This window comes from Harmonia axyridis, chromosome 5 (assembly GCF_914767665.1).
Source record: "Harmonia axyridis chromosome 5, icHarAxyr1.1, whole genome shotgun sequence".
Taxonomy (NCBI): Eukaryota; Metazoa; Arthropoda; class Insecta; order Coleoptera; family Coccinellidae; genus Harmonia; species Harmonia axyridis.
The window spans coordinates 6,474,904-6,487,841 of record NC_059505.1 but is presented as its reverse complement, the minus strand read 5'-3'; positions in this window follow the sequence as shown (position 1 = coordinate 6,487,841).

Here is a 12,938-nt window from a genome sequence, read left to right as displayed (position 1 = left end):
CATTACTTGATCAAGATTCGTGTCAAACGCAACAAGAATCGGCAGGATCATTGGGAGTGATGCAACAAGCCGTTTCAAAACACCTGAAAGTAGTGGAAATGATTCAGTAACAAGGAAATTGGATGTCGTACGAATTTAAGCCGAGATATGTTGAACGGCGTTTGTCTGCTTGTGAACAGCTACTTGCAAGGCAAAGACCGAAAGGATTTCTGCATTGCCTTGTGACTAGAGATGAAAAATGGGTTCAGAAAATCATGAGGATATCCCGGTCATGCTTCCACGTCGACGACGAACGGTTCAAGGATCCAAGGTCATGCTCAGTATTTGGTGGGACCAGCTCGGCGTTGTGTATTATGAGTTGTTTGAACGGACTGAAACAATAAGAGGCGATCGTTATCGAACGCAATCAATGCGTTTGAGTCGAGCATTGAAAGAGCATAACAATAACTGCCCCAATACAATGAGAGACATGATAAAGAGAGTTTACAGCATAACAATGTTCGATCCCATGTTGCGAAAGTGGTCAAGACATACTTGGAAACGTCCTACAACACCCGACGTATTCTCCAGATGTTGCTCTCTTGGACTATCACTTCTTTCGATCCGGTCTTATGAAGAAGTCAAAAATTGAATCGATTCGTGGATCCATTCAAAAAATGATCAGTTTTTTCGTACACCGCTCGAAAGATGGGAGAAAGTAGTGGCCAGCGATGGACAAAACACTGAATGATAAATGTATAACCAGTATTTTACAAAAAAGCCTCGAATTTCGAAAAAAAAAAACGGCGGAAGCAATGTTGTACACCTATGTTTTAAAATAATTCTGGAAATTACTTTGTTTTATTTTATTTGCTAATGAATTCACATCAAGTAAGGACCGAATCTGTTCAATATCCAAAACATAGGCAATATTGAATAAAAAGTTTCTACATCGATTCACAGGGTAAAACAACCTCAAATATACCCCTTGGCCCTATCTAAGCTGTAACTATCGATTCAACTATAAACTCATCATTCCCCCCCCCTTTTTATACACCTGTTTCAAGAGCTCCCCTTAATCATTTCACGAATCATATTTCAACCCTCTCTCTCCTTAATTCGCGAGCGAGGTAAAAAAAAGGATACTTAAAAATACGAAATATGGTCGGCCCGCTTCTTATTGTTTATGTTGAACATACCGAGTTATTGTTTTACTTTTCCGCCTTGAATATATTTCCAGGGGGAGCGCTTTCAGTCCTCGTAGATCAGGCCGAGGTAGGCCTTTTTACATTCTGTTCATCACAATATATCTGTCGTTTGCCACCATAACTTTGGAGGATGGTATTTTTATTTATGGATCTCGTTTCCAGGCTTTCTTTGTACAGCAGGTGTATTTATTGTCTTTCGTAGTATGAAGTTTTCGATTTCAAATGTGTTTTTGTTTTTGCATACTTCTTCCGGGAGAACATATAAGTATTTTTATTTTGTCCAAATGTCAGGCAAGGTCCTTAGTCATTTTTGATTTGGTATATTAGTGTGTTTTCACAATTGATGTTTTTTTTGTATAAATTTCATAACATCAGGGATGGACTAATGTATTAGTATTTTTTTTTTTTTGTAATAGGGGGTTGAACTCGAATCTTTTTTAATTGCCTTCAACCTCCTTTCTGGCCAAGTATTGTCAGAATGTAGATTGAATTGAACTTATTCATGGCAAATAAATGTATTATTATTATTATTTTGGCCGTTTCATAGTATAATATCAAACTGAAACAATGACATCCACAAGCGGACGTAGCATGTGTAAATCAACCTGATGTGTTTTGTTGTAACGGGTGTTTTTTTTCGAGGTATATAACTTTAAGTTGGCATTACTGTTCAAGATGGCGACCGATTTAACAGCTGTCAAGTGATTTATTCTCAGTTTAGTTAGGCAATTCATCATGAGTAGACTCACGCCTGAACAACGCTCGCAAATAGTGCAATTTTATTTCGGAAATAATGGTTCTGTGCGGAATTCGTATTGCGCACTACGTCCATTTTATTTTGTTTAGCGATGAAGCGCACTTCTGGTTGAATGGCTACGTCAACAAACAAAACTGCCGCATTTGGAGTGAAGCTAATCCTCAAGTGTATGTCGAAACACCGTTATATACAGAAAAACTGACTGTTTGGTGCGCTTTATGGGCTGGTGGAATCATTGGTCCGTACTTCTTCAAAAACCATGATGGCCAGAACGTTACAGTCAATGGTGATCGGTATAGAGTCATGATTACTAACTTTTTCATTCCTGAATTGAAAAACCATGATGTCTAGGAGTTGTGGTTCCAACAAGACGGTGCAACATGTTACACAGCTCGTGCCACAATCGATTTTTTGAAAGAGACGTTTGGTGACCGCCTAATTTCACGTTTTGGACCTGTGAATTGGCCTCCAAGATCTTGTGATTTAACACCGCTAGACTATTTTCTGTGGGGCTATGTAAAGTCATTGGTCTATGCGGATAAGCCACAAACCCTTGACCATTTGGAAGACAACATTCGTCGTGTTATTGCCGATATACGGCCACAAATGTTGGAAAAAGTCATCGAAAATTGGACGTCCAGATTGGACTACATCCGAGCCAGCCAGGTCATATGCCAGTAATCATATTTAAAATGTAATGCCACAAGATTATCTTGCGGATAAATAAAATTCATGTCAATCGAACATATATATTGAATTATTATTTACTTATTATTTATTTAATACGGCAAATTAACGTGTTTCAGGATTATTTCTTTAAATGGTTTGTTTAGCTAAAAATGAATTTATTCCATACTTTACGGACACAGTGTATAATAATTTTAGAACTCTCATAAATGAATATACTGAATGAAACCAACATTGGTAGATGAGTTGATGTATCTAAAAAAGTAGAGCAGATGGAGAAAAACGGATTGCATGTACAGATAAGGCTTCCCAAATATAGTTAAAATCAGTTCTAAAAAAAATTAGTGTTATTTTTCAAGGAGAATGTTCTGTTTCAATTTGGTACCATAGTATTGGAACACCATGTACCTATGTCTAATGAGATACATATATAACTGAACATAGTCAATAGATGAATAACTTTTTATAAACAAATAACAATGTAAAGATTTTGAGAAAAGTGCGTCCGGACGACTCAACCACATCTCTTAAACTCTTAAACGATACCTCAACAAACACGACACCAATGTCCCCAATACAAGCAGCTCTACAAGTCGAGGAAGCACGAAAGGGGGGAGTCAGAAAGAGCAAGAAATACCGTGTAAAGTGCATTTTACCGACACGTTTCAAGTTCTTGCCAGGGTGGTTTTTCCCCCAGCTCGCTCCGCGTACGGTTCAAGCGTTGAAAGCCGAGAGATAGACCAATGACTTTGCATAGCTCCACAGAAAGTAGTCTAGTGTGGCACGAGCTGTGTGACATGTTGCGCCGTCTTGTTGGAACCAAAGCTCCTGGACATCATGGTTGTTCAATTCAGGAATGAAAAAGTTAGTAATCATGGCTCTATACCAATCACCATTGACTGTAACGTTCTGGCCATCATCGTTTTTGAAGAAGTACGGACCAATGATTCCATCAGCCCATAAAGCACACCAAACAGTCAGTTTTTCTGGATGTAACGGTGTTTCGACATACACTTGAGGATTAGCTTCACTCCGAATGCGGCAGTTTTGTTTGTTGACGTAGCCATTCAACCAGAAGTGCGCTTCATCGCTAAACAAAATAAAATGGACGTAGTGCGCGATACGTATTCCGCACAGAAACACTATTTTCGAAATAAAATTGCACTATTTGCAAGCGTTGTTCAGGCGTGAGTCTATTCATGATGAATTGCCAAACCAAATTGAGAATAAATCAATTGAGAGCTGTTGAATCGGTCACCATCTTGAACAGTAATACCAACTTAAAGTTATATACCTCGAAAAAAAACACCCTATATCTAAAAAAGTAGAGCTGATAGAGAAAAACAACTAAAATCCCAGGCACCAAATAAAAAAATCAACACCGTCAATAGATAAATAACTGTTTAATAAACAAATAACAATGTAAAGATTTTGAGAAAAGTGCGTCCGGACGACTTACCCACATCTCTTAAACTCTTAAACGATACCTTAACAAACACGACACCAATGTCCCCAATACAAGCAGCTCTACAAGTCGAGGAAGCACGAAAGGGGGGAGTCAGAAAGAGCAAGAAAGACCGTGTAAAGTGCATTTTACCGACACGTTTCAAGTTCTTGCCAGGGTGGTTTTTCCACCAGCTCGCTCCGCGTACGGTTCAAGCGTTGAAAGCAGAGAGGGGCTGAAATCCACTCCGGGGGTAGATTCAACAGGTGGCTCGTAAAGTAGATATTCGCATATCAAGTTCGCGACACGCCGATTGATGTACTCGAATGCACCACTAAAAACTACCCTTCAAGGGATAGCACACCCCATTTAGCCCGGTTTTGGGGTTGCAAATATTTACATTATCTGCCGGCCTGCGAATTCTCGCGGCTTTTAACGTGCCAATTTTTTATTGTGATTCGGCATTTTACGCATTCCGCGACATCGGATTTGGCATTTGTGAAGATTGAATTTTACAGTTTGGGATTGGAAGAGTGGACATCATTGATAATTGTTTTTCTCTATTTCAGTTTCGCAATGAGTTCATTACAGTACTGAGAATAGTGTTGTAATGAACTCATTACAGCATTGTTTTCAGTTATTCTTTTCGTTTTGTGGTTGTCTACACTGACTTCCGATCCTATCAATTTTGAACACACGTAAATTGTCAATATAATATAATTTGGATATAGTGAAATGATTTGCAACATTATTCGCAATTTCTTTTAATTCTGGTGGTGTTAAATCGATTTCGTCAGCCATAAATGACAAATTTAAAGCATAATTATAAATTATTTCAAAATTCGAAACGTATGATTCAAATTCAAATTCCGCGATCTGTCAATTTTCGTAACAGTCACACCAAGATACAATACAAAAGTTACTAGGATGAATAATCTGGATTTTTCATTGAATTTCAACAATATTTCACAAAACTTGACTGAACTAGAGAAAATATCGTTTAATACTCGTTGCAGAAGGCAGTTTCAATACTCATGCGTTCGGAAACTCGCTCATTTTCGAATTTCGCGTTCGTTTTGGAATTGAAGCTCATTCTGCAACTTGTTTTAGAATATACTATCATTCTTCAATACACGCACGCATATCTGTGCGGAAAAGCAATAGCAGGGGGTTTTTCCCGTACTGTGTGGAAAAGTGACCATTTCTGACTCAAAATGAGTGTGAAAAAAGAGTTGGAAACGCACGCTTGTATAAAAAATCTTTTGCGTGAAATAGTTCCAATCGTATAAGTATATTCAGAAAACCAAATCAATTTCATTACATATCTCAAATAAAAATATAGGAAAACAACATCTTCAGGCCCAATTCATAATGGATATCTATTATATTAAATGAACAAAATGAATATTTGCAATTTAAAAATTGCTGGGATAAAACAACATATTCGTAAAAGCATTCAATGTAGGACCTACTCATAAATCATTTGGCATAATATGTACGTAGAATTAAAAAAATGAACAAATAACAATTAACAGTCTCAAAGACTGCTTATATGAAGGTTGAATCGGGTATACAAGAATATAAGTTAATAAAATAAATATATTAATACAATAAATATGGAAAATAGGGGCTCGACAACCATTTTTATACAGAAAAAGCAACCGTATAATGGGGTATGCAGTAGGATATTGAATGGTTTATGCCTATTATATAATACCACACTAACAATACAGAAATCAAAATCCAGGACTTTTATAGGCAATATTGTTATTAATGGACTTTTATTCTTTGAAGTATAAGTAAATGTCTTTTATGTGATGCAATAATATATTGGGTGTACTATTTGGAATAAGAAATTAATAGTCTGTTTCCGGTATAACCTGTATAAGTTAATAATGAAATATAACCATGAAATTTGTGTGAATCTGAAATATTCTCGCAGGATTTTGTTTTAACGGGTGTTTTTTTCGAGGTATATAACTTCAAGTTGGCATTACTGTTCAATATGGAGACCGATTTAACAGCTGTCAAGTGATTTATTCTCATTTTTGTTTGGTTTGGCAATTCATCATGAATAGACTCACGCCTGAACAACGCTTGCAAATAGTCCAATTTTATTTCGAAAATAATGGTTCTGTGCGGAATACGTATCGCGCACTACGTCCATTTTATTTTGTTTAGCGATGAAGCGCACTTCTGATTGAATAGCTACGTCAACAAACAAAACCGCCGCATTTGGAGTGACGCTAATCCTCAAGTGTATGTCGAAACACCGTTACATCCAGAAAAACTGGCTGTTTGGTGCGCTTTATGGGCTGGTGGAATCATTGGTCCGTACTTCTTCAAAAACGATTATTGCCAGAACGATACAGTCAATGGTGATCGGTATAGAGTCATGGTTACTAACTTTTTCATTTCTGAATTGAAAAACCATGAGGTCCAAGAGCTGTGGTTCCAACAAGACGGCGCAACATGTCACACAGCTCGTGCCACAATCGATTTATTGCAAGACACGTTTGCTGACCGCCTGATTTCACGTTTTGGACCTGTGAATAGACCTCCAAGATCTTGTGATTTAACACCGCTAGACTACTTTCTGCTGTGGGGCTATGTAAAGTCATTGGTCTATGCGGATAAGCCACAAACCCTTGACCATTTGGAAGACAACATTCGCCGTGTTATTGCCGATATACGGCCACAAATGTTGGAAAAAGTCATCGAAAATTGGACATCCAGATTGGACAACATCCGAGCCAGCCGTGGCAGTCATATGTCAGAAATCATATTTAAAATGTAATGCCACAAGATTATATTGCGGATAAATAAAATTCATGTCAATCGAATAATCCATCGTGGTTTTATTGCAATTTAAAGTTCTATAGCTCTAAAAAAACACCCTTTACAAGATGTGGCAGAACCGCAGAAAGAACAGATTAGTCACAGAATTTTAAATTACATGGTGGTTTTCCTTATATTCCCAATTGAAAAATGATGTTCACAAAGCTTGGATCATTTTTCCTCAAAATTAATTATTTCTTCAAAAGTTTTTCCAAAGAAATTCTCCCCTCAATCTGGACGAATACATAATATGAACACTCAACGAACAAGAGCTGGGCTATGGACCCCCAAATGTGGAGACAGATAAAGGTGCCAAGATAGGTCCAATTTAGTAGGCAATTTAATCGGGGTAATGCTCCCTTCAAAGGACACTAAAGCTGAAAACGAGACGGGACATTATCCGTGGACATCAAGCGCCATCTTTGTTTCGCAGGACATCAGGAAAACTGAGGAAATGACGGTCTGTTCACTGCCAGAACAGCGATTTCACTACTAATTAGCTTGGGGCCATGGCGCTTGAAATAGAATAGATTGCATTGTTGGGAAAGCAATGCTAAACATGGAAGGAAATTCATAGTTCTAAATGGAGAAAATTGAGTCCATGATAAAAAGAACAATGAAAAATATATTTTGATTATTGCATAACATGAGTAAATGTAAAGGTAATATTTTTCTGAATTCGAGAAGTTATTATTGAAGTGAACGGACATCATTTTGAGCATGTGCTATAATCGCCTTCACTGTATGTTTTTGACTTGATATAATAGGAACGTTATTGGTGTAAAGTAAACGCATAAAGCATATTGGCGTATATCTCTGATCGATCCAAGAAATTTTATAAAGATAAACACTGATCTGAGAAAAATGTATTCATTTTTATCAAATTAATATGAATTTCCATCAAGTAAAGACTGAATCTATTAAATATTGGAGGTGAGATTACGTTGTCGGATTGTGATATATTTTCAAATCCACAATTTTACTATATCATTATGAATGTATATTATATTGAATGAAATATATTTATTCGGGTGATTCCCGATTGAATATTCAAATTTGAATATTTGGAATCCGACATTTTTCATAATTGTCGAAAGTTATAATGAGCTGAATATTTATGATTTTCTGTATCTACCTGCTGAAATCCAACGCTTGGCAAAGATGCCAAGCGTTAGAGCAAAAGATTGCTCTCCTAGTGCCATCGGTTGTTTCAAGTCGCTTGGCGCGCTTCAGATTGTTTTCAGAATTTCTGATATATCTAGGTATTCATTTCAATATATTTTGAGTTAATAGGAAACGTTGATTCACTATGGGACATAAGAAGTGCGTTCTTTGTGGAGAAACTCGCGAATTGAGTGAAATGTCGTATCACTGATATGTTTTCATTTCCGCGCGATTCATGTCAAATTTGATAGCTCATGTTGGGGACAAAATTTGTTTACTGAAAAAGACATATGCTCCCTATAACTTTATTACTCTGAGGTGGAAATTCGTTATTAGACATAAATAAAACCAAAATAAAATAAATTGAAGTAAAATTAATAGAATAAAAACAAAGAAATTTTCACAATCATTCGTGCCAATTATGTTGTTTTATTTCAATTATAATGAATTTCCCTCAAGCAAGGACCGAATCCATTAAATATTTATTAGAAGCAGATTATCATATATCATATCATTTGGTAGTTCAAATGCCTCATAATGTTATGATGTCATAATTTCTCAAGTTCGAGTAACGAACTTACGATTGTCATAATATTATGTTCTAGGGATGTTACTAGTGAAAATAACTAAAACTCTTCTTGTGCCATAGATTAGCACACAAAACCATACTAACGTCAAGATATGTCTTGAAACCATTGGACCAAATTGTTGATGCAAAGAGTTTCCCAAAATGAAGTCTTTCATAGAATTCTACTCGATCTGATAGCGTTGCTGTAACTATTACACCTGTATAATTGAAAACAATTATCATTCTCACCCTGTATCCATACTAAACAAGCCACGTTCTCACCGTTCAATTTGTTTATACGTTGGCACAATTCCGAAATAAACTTGCCGGGAGGACTTTTATCTCACCGAATGGAAACTCGCGAAGAGCTGGAAAACTAGGAGGGAGAGGAGAGGGTGGAGGTTTGCTTCCAGCCAGAGCAGGATTAGCATAGAAATGAGGCGAGTCTGATGGAGCCGTGTCACAAGGTGGCCGTGAATCAGAAGAATGGCCCGACGGATGTAATGGCCCATTTCCCTGGATGGGATGCTGGCAATGGCCGCCTTCAGACAAGGATACCAGAAAGATGCTGCGGACTGATATTGCATTCTATGCATCGGGATTTTTCTATTACGGATTGGAGGTGTGGGAGATTTATGGGGAGGAAATCTAGGGGTTTGAGGGTGGACGACGTCTTGAAATTGGTAGAAAAATGTTTTGGAGAAATTTTAAAAGTCATTTGAATAAGTAAATTAAAATCACTTTTGAAATTTCTTCTCCTAAAAATCCTTCTATCAATTGCTTGACGTGGTCCTTCCTAGGGTGTCCCGAAATTAGAGATTCACGGATTGACTGTACAGGCTGAATCTTCGACTTGTACAGGTTGTTTCACGTAAGCGGTGTTTAGGTTCAAAGTACCTAAATATGTATATTTTATACTTTATTCATTTTTTATTTCAATTTTCCTTGCGATTGTTTTTAGTTAATTTCAGTTTCGTAGAATGAGAATGTTTTTTGGACAAATTCAAGTTTATTTCAATTTTTGCGCGCACGTTGTTGGTCAAATTTCATATCATACCTGCAGCGAACACATGTGGAGAAATTAATGGAGAATTTCTGTTTTGGTTTTCGGTGTGCTGCCAAAAAATATGAAAGTTCTAAAATAACGAGTTATTTCTACGTTATAAGTGATCAGGATTGTGCCCTCAAGGTCATTTACAAAACATTTATAAAGGTAGGTGAATTTAACCGATACTGGACTTCTTTTCATTCTTTCATTTGTTTTTCATACAGTCCATTTAATTTATCAATACGCCTCAGTCGGCGACAAGCGGGTCACTGGATTTTGTGGCTTATTCTTTGAGCAATATTGAAAAGTGTCTCATCACAATGATAGTATTTTGCACGGGCAATCCAAATATACTAACTGACAAAGAAACTGCAACACCCAGAAGCTGTTTAAATTTTGATTTTTTTTTGGTAAAACATAGATAGTATAGCGAGGAGTATATGATTGAAATTTCTTGAAAGGGTTCACAATTTTTTTTTCAATTTGTTAATGATATGTTTGTCCACCGCGATATTCTATACACTCCCCAACACGTCTCGGCATTGATGCAATAATATGGGTCTATTTCTTCTTGAGGGATACTATCCCAAGCTACCTTCATGTCTCAGAGCCGCCAAGGTCCGTGGGAGCTGGAGTAAATTTCCAAGCTTTCTACCCATGATGTCCCAAACATGCTCTATGGGCGAAAGATCGGGGGATCTGGGCGGTCATGGCAAGAGATTCACATGGGTCGCTTTGAAAAAGTGTAAACTAACTCTGGCAACATGAGGTTGGGCATTATCTTGCTGAAATATTGGATTCTCGAACCGGTTAAGGTGAGAGAGAACATATGGCTCCACTATTTCTTGAAGATAACGTCGAGCTTGAACTTCATTTGTGCCCCTTCGACGTCCGGTGCCTACTGTTCTTCAATTTAGGGCATTATTAAACCACGCTTGACAACATCTCATAAAAGTAGTTGAATTTCTGTTCGTACGGTTAGCGATTTCTCGACAACCCCGCCTCCCGTAGATCAATAATTCGACCTCTTTTACCAAATTCACTTAGTTGGCGATAAATTCCGCGTACACGTGCTCCAGGCATTTCAACAACAACTAAAGATCGATTTTGGATCTCCTCGAACAGCTGGTTTGTTGTAAAATTTAAAAAACGACTACAATATTTGAGTAACAAAAATTGTTTATATGAAAAAACCTTCACGATTTTTTTCTCCCAACTCAAGTGATTGAGTTGCTATAATATCAATGTTTCACCAAAAAAAATTGAAATTTAGATAGCTCCTTCTGGGTGTTGCAGTTTCTTTGTCAGTTAGTGTATGTTTGCGGAAGATCTATCGAACCAAGGCACGGAAATTTATCGAGGAACAACCGTTTTTCCAACATAAATTCTTTTTCAATTTTAACTGGTTTTCAAAATAAAAAGGTATAGAAATAATTTATCTCCACTCATTTCTTCATTTGAACTTTCGGTTTTCTAGAAAACGGAAAATTTTTTCTTGCAAAATATACATCGTAATATTTTCCCATATTTCTGAATGTCCAATCGATTCTGAATCCGAATATGCAAATATAGTTGTAATTTTTTATTTATTTCAAGCAATTTCATTCAAGATCAACCTGAGGAAATTCAGATTTCATATTCGCAAAATATATCCATGTTGTCTGTGGTTAAATAAATATTTGACTGTCAAATTTTGGAGTTTTCAATCTCGATTATGTTGAAAGCTAAAATATGAATACTGAATTTTTATTCAAAGCCCTCAATCAGTTTACTCTTGAAGAAATATGTGATATTTTGGAAATATATATCAAAAACAACAAAAAAGCAGTTTGGCAAGGCAGGACTTATCGACAATGCATTCAGATCGATAAAATATTCCGCATACATATAAAGTTTTTTCATAAACTTTATGAACAATGGAGAAATACAGGAACGGTATAAAACCATAGACAACATAGATATATTTTCCGAATATGGAATCTGAATTTCCTCAGGATGATTCTGAATGGAATAGCTTGGAGTAAATATAAAACTACCAGTATATTAACATATTCGAATTCAGAATGGATCGAGCATTCAGAAAATAGAAAGAATATTATGAAGTATATTTTGGCAGAAAAATTTTTTTGTTTTTTATAAAACTGGAAGTTCAAATGAAGAAACAATTAGAGAGAAATCCTCTATACAATTTTATAATTTGAAGTAATCATTTAGTGATTGGAGTGATCTTCAATCAAATGATTGAATTAAATTTTCTGGAATTCTTATTTGAATTGTGAATGTTGATTTGCATATCTATTTCAGAAAAGAGTAAGAGAGAAGATCTACGTCCTCCTATTGAGATTGCTCACTCTGTAAATTGAACCAGAGAAAGTTTTTTACAGTTAGCCTACAGTGTTATCAAATGCAAGTTTGTGAAATGAATATACAAGTTGTGAGTTTGTAAATTCAGAGTTTTTTAACTATAAGATATTGAGGAGAAAAAATTGTTTTAAAAATACAAATTTTCCGAAACGCACGTCTGTTATTTCAGTTATTCAATTTATTAGCCGTTTACTCAATTTTGAATTTTTCTTCATTTTTTTTTGGTTGGTTTCAATATTTGTCAGTTGGTATATCAAATAGTGAAGTGATTAGAGTGACCATCAACAAACATATTAAATTAAATTCTCTAAAATTCTTATTTCAATTGTAAATGTTGATTTGCATATCCATTTCGCAGAAGAGTAAGAGAAAAGATCTACGTCTACCTATGGAGATTGATAACTCTCTAAATCGAACCAGAGAAAGTTGTTTTACACTAAGCCTACAAATGCAAGTTTGTGAAAAGGAAATACAAGTTGCGAGTTTGTAAATTCAGCGATTTTTTCGAATTATAAAATACTGATTAGGAAAAATTGAATTAAAAATGCAAGTCCCGAAACGTACATCTGTCATTATGTTGTTCAGTTATCCAAGTACTAGTCGTGTACTCAATTGTAAAATTTGGATGATTTATATTTCTTTTGGTTTGTTTCGATATTTGTTAGTTGGAATTGTTTTTCTTGACGAAATGTATATATCAAATAGTGAACAGTTAATTTTGATATTTATATTAAATTGTTTCCATCGAATAGAGATTTTTAAATAGTGTCAAATAATTGAATTATCTTTCCTTGAATGATTTCATTGAAAATAATAAAGCAAAACGCAGAAGGGAACTGCCACGAGCTTGCAGAATCGCCGAACTCGCCATCATTCTGTTT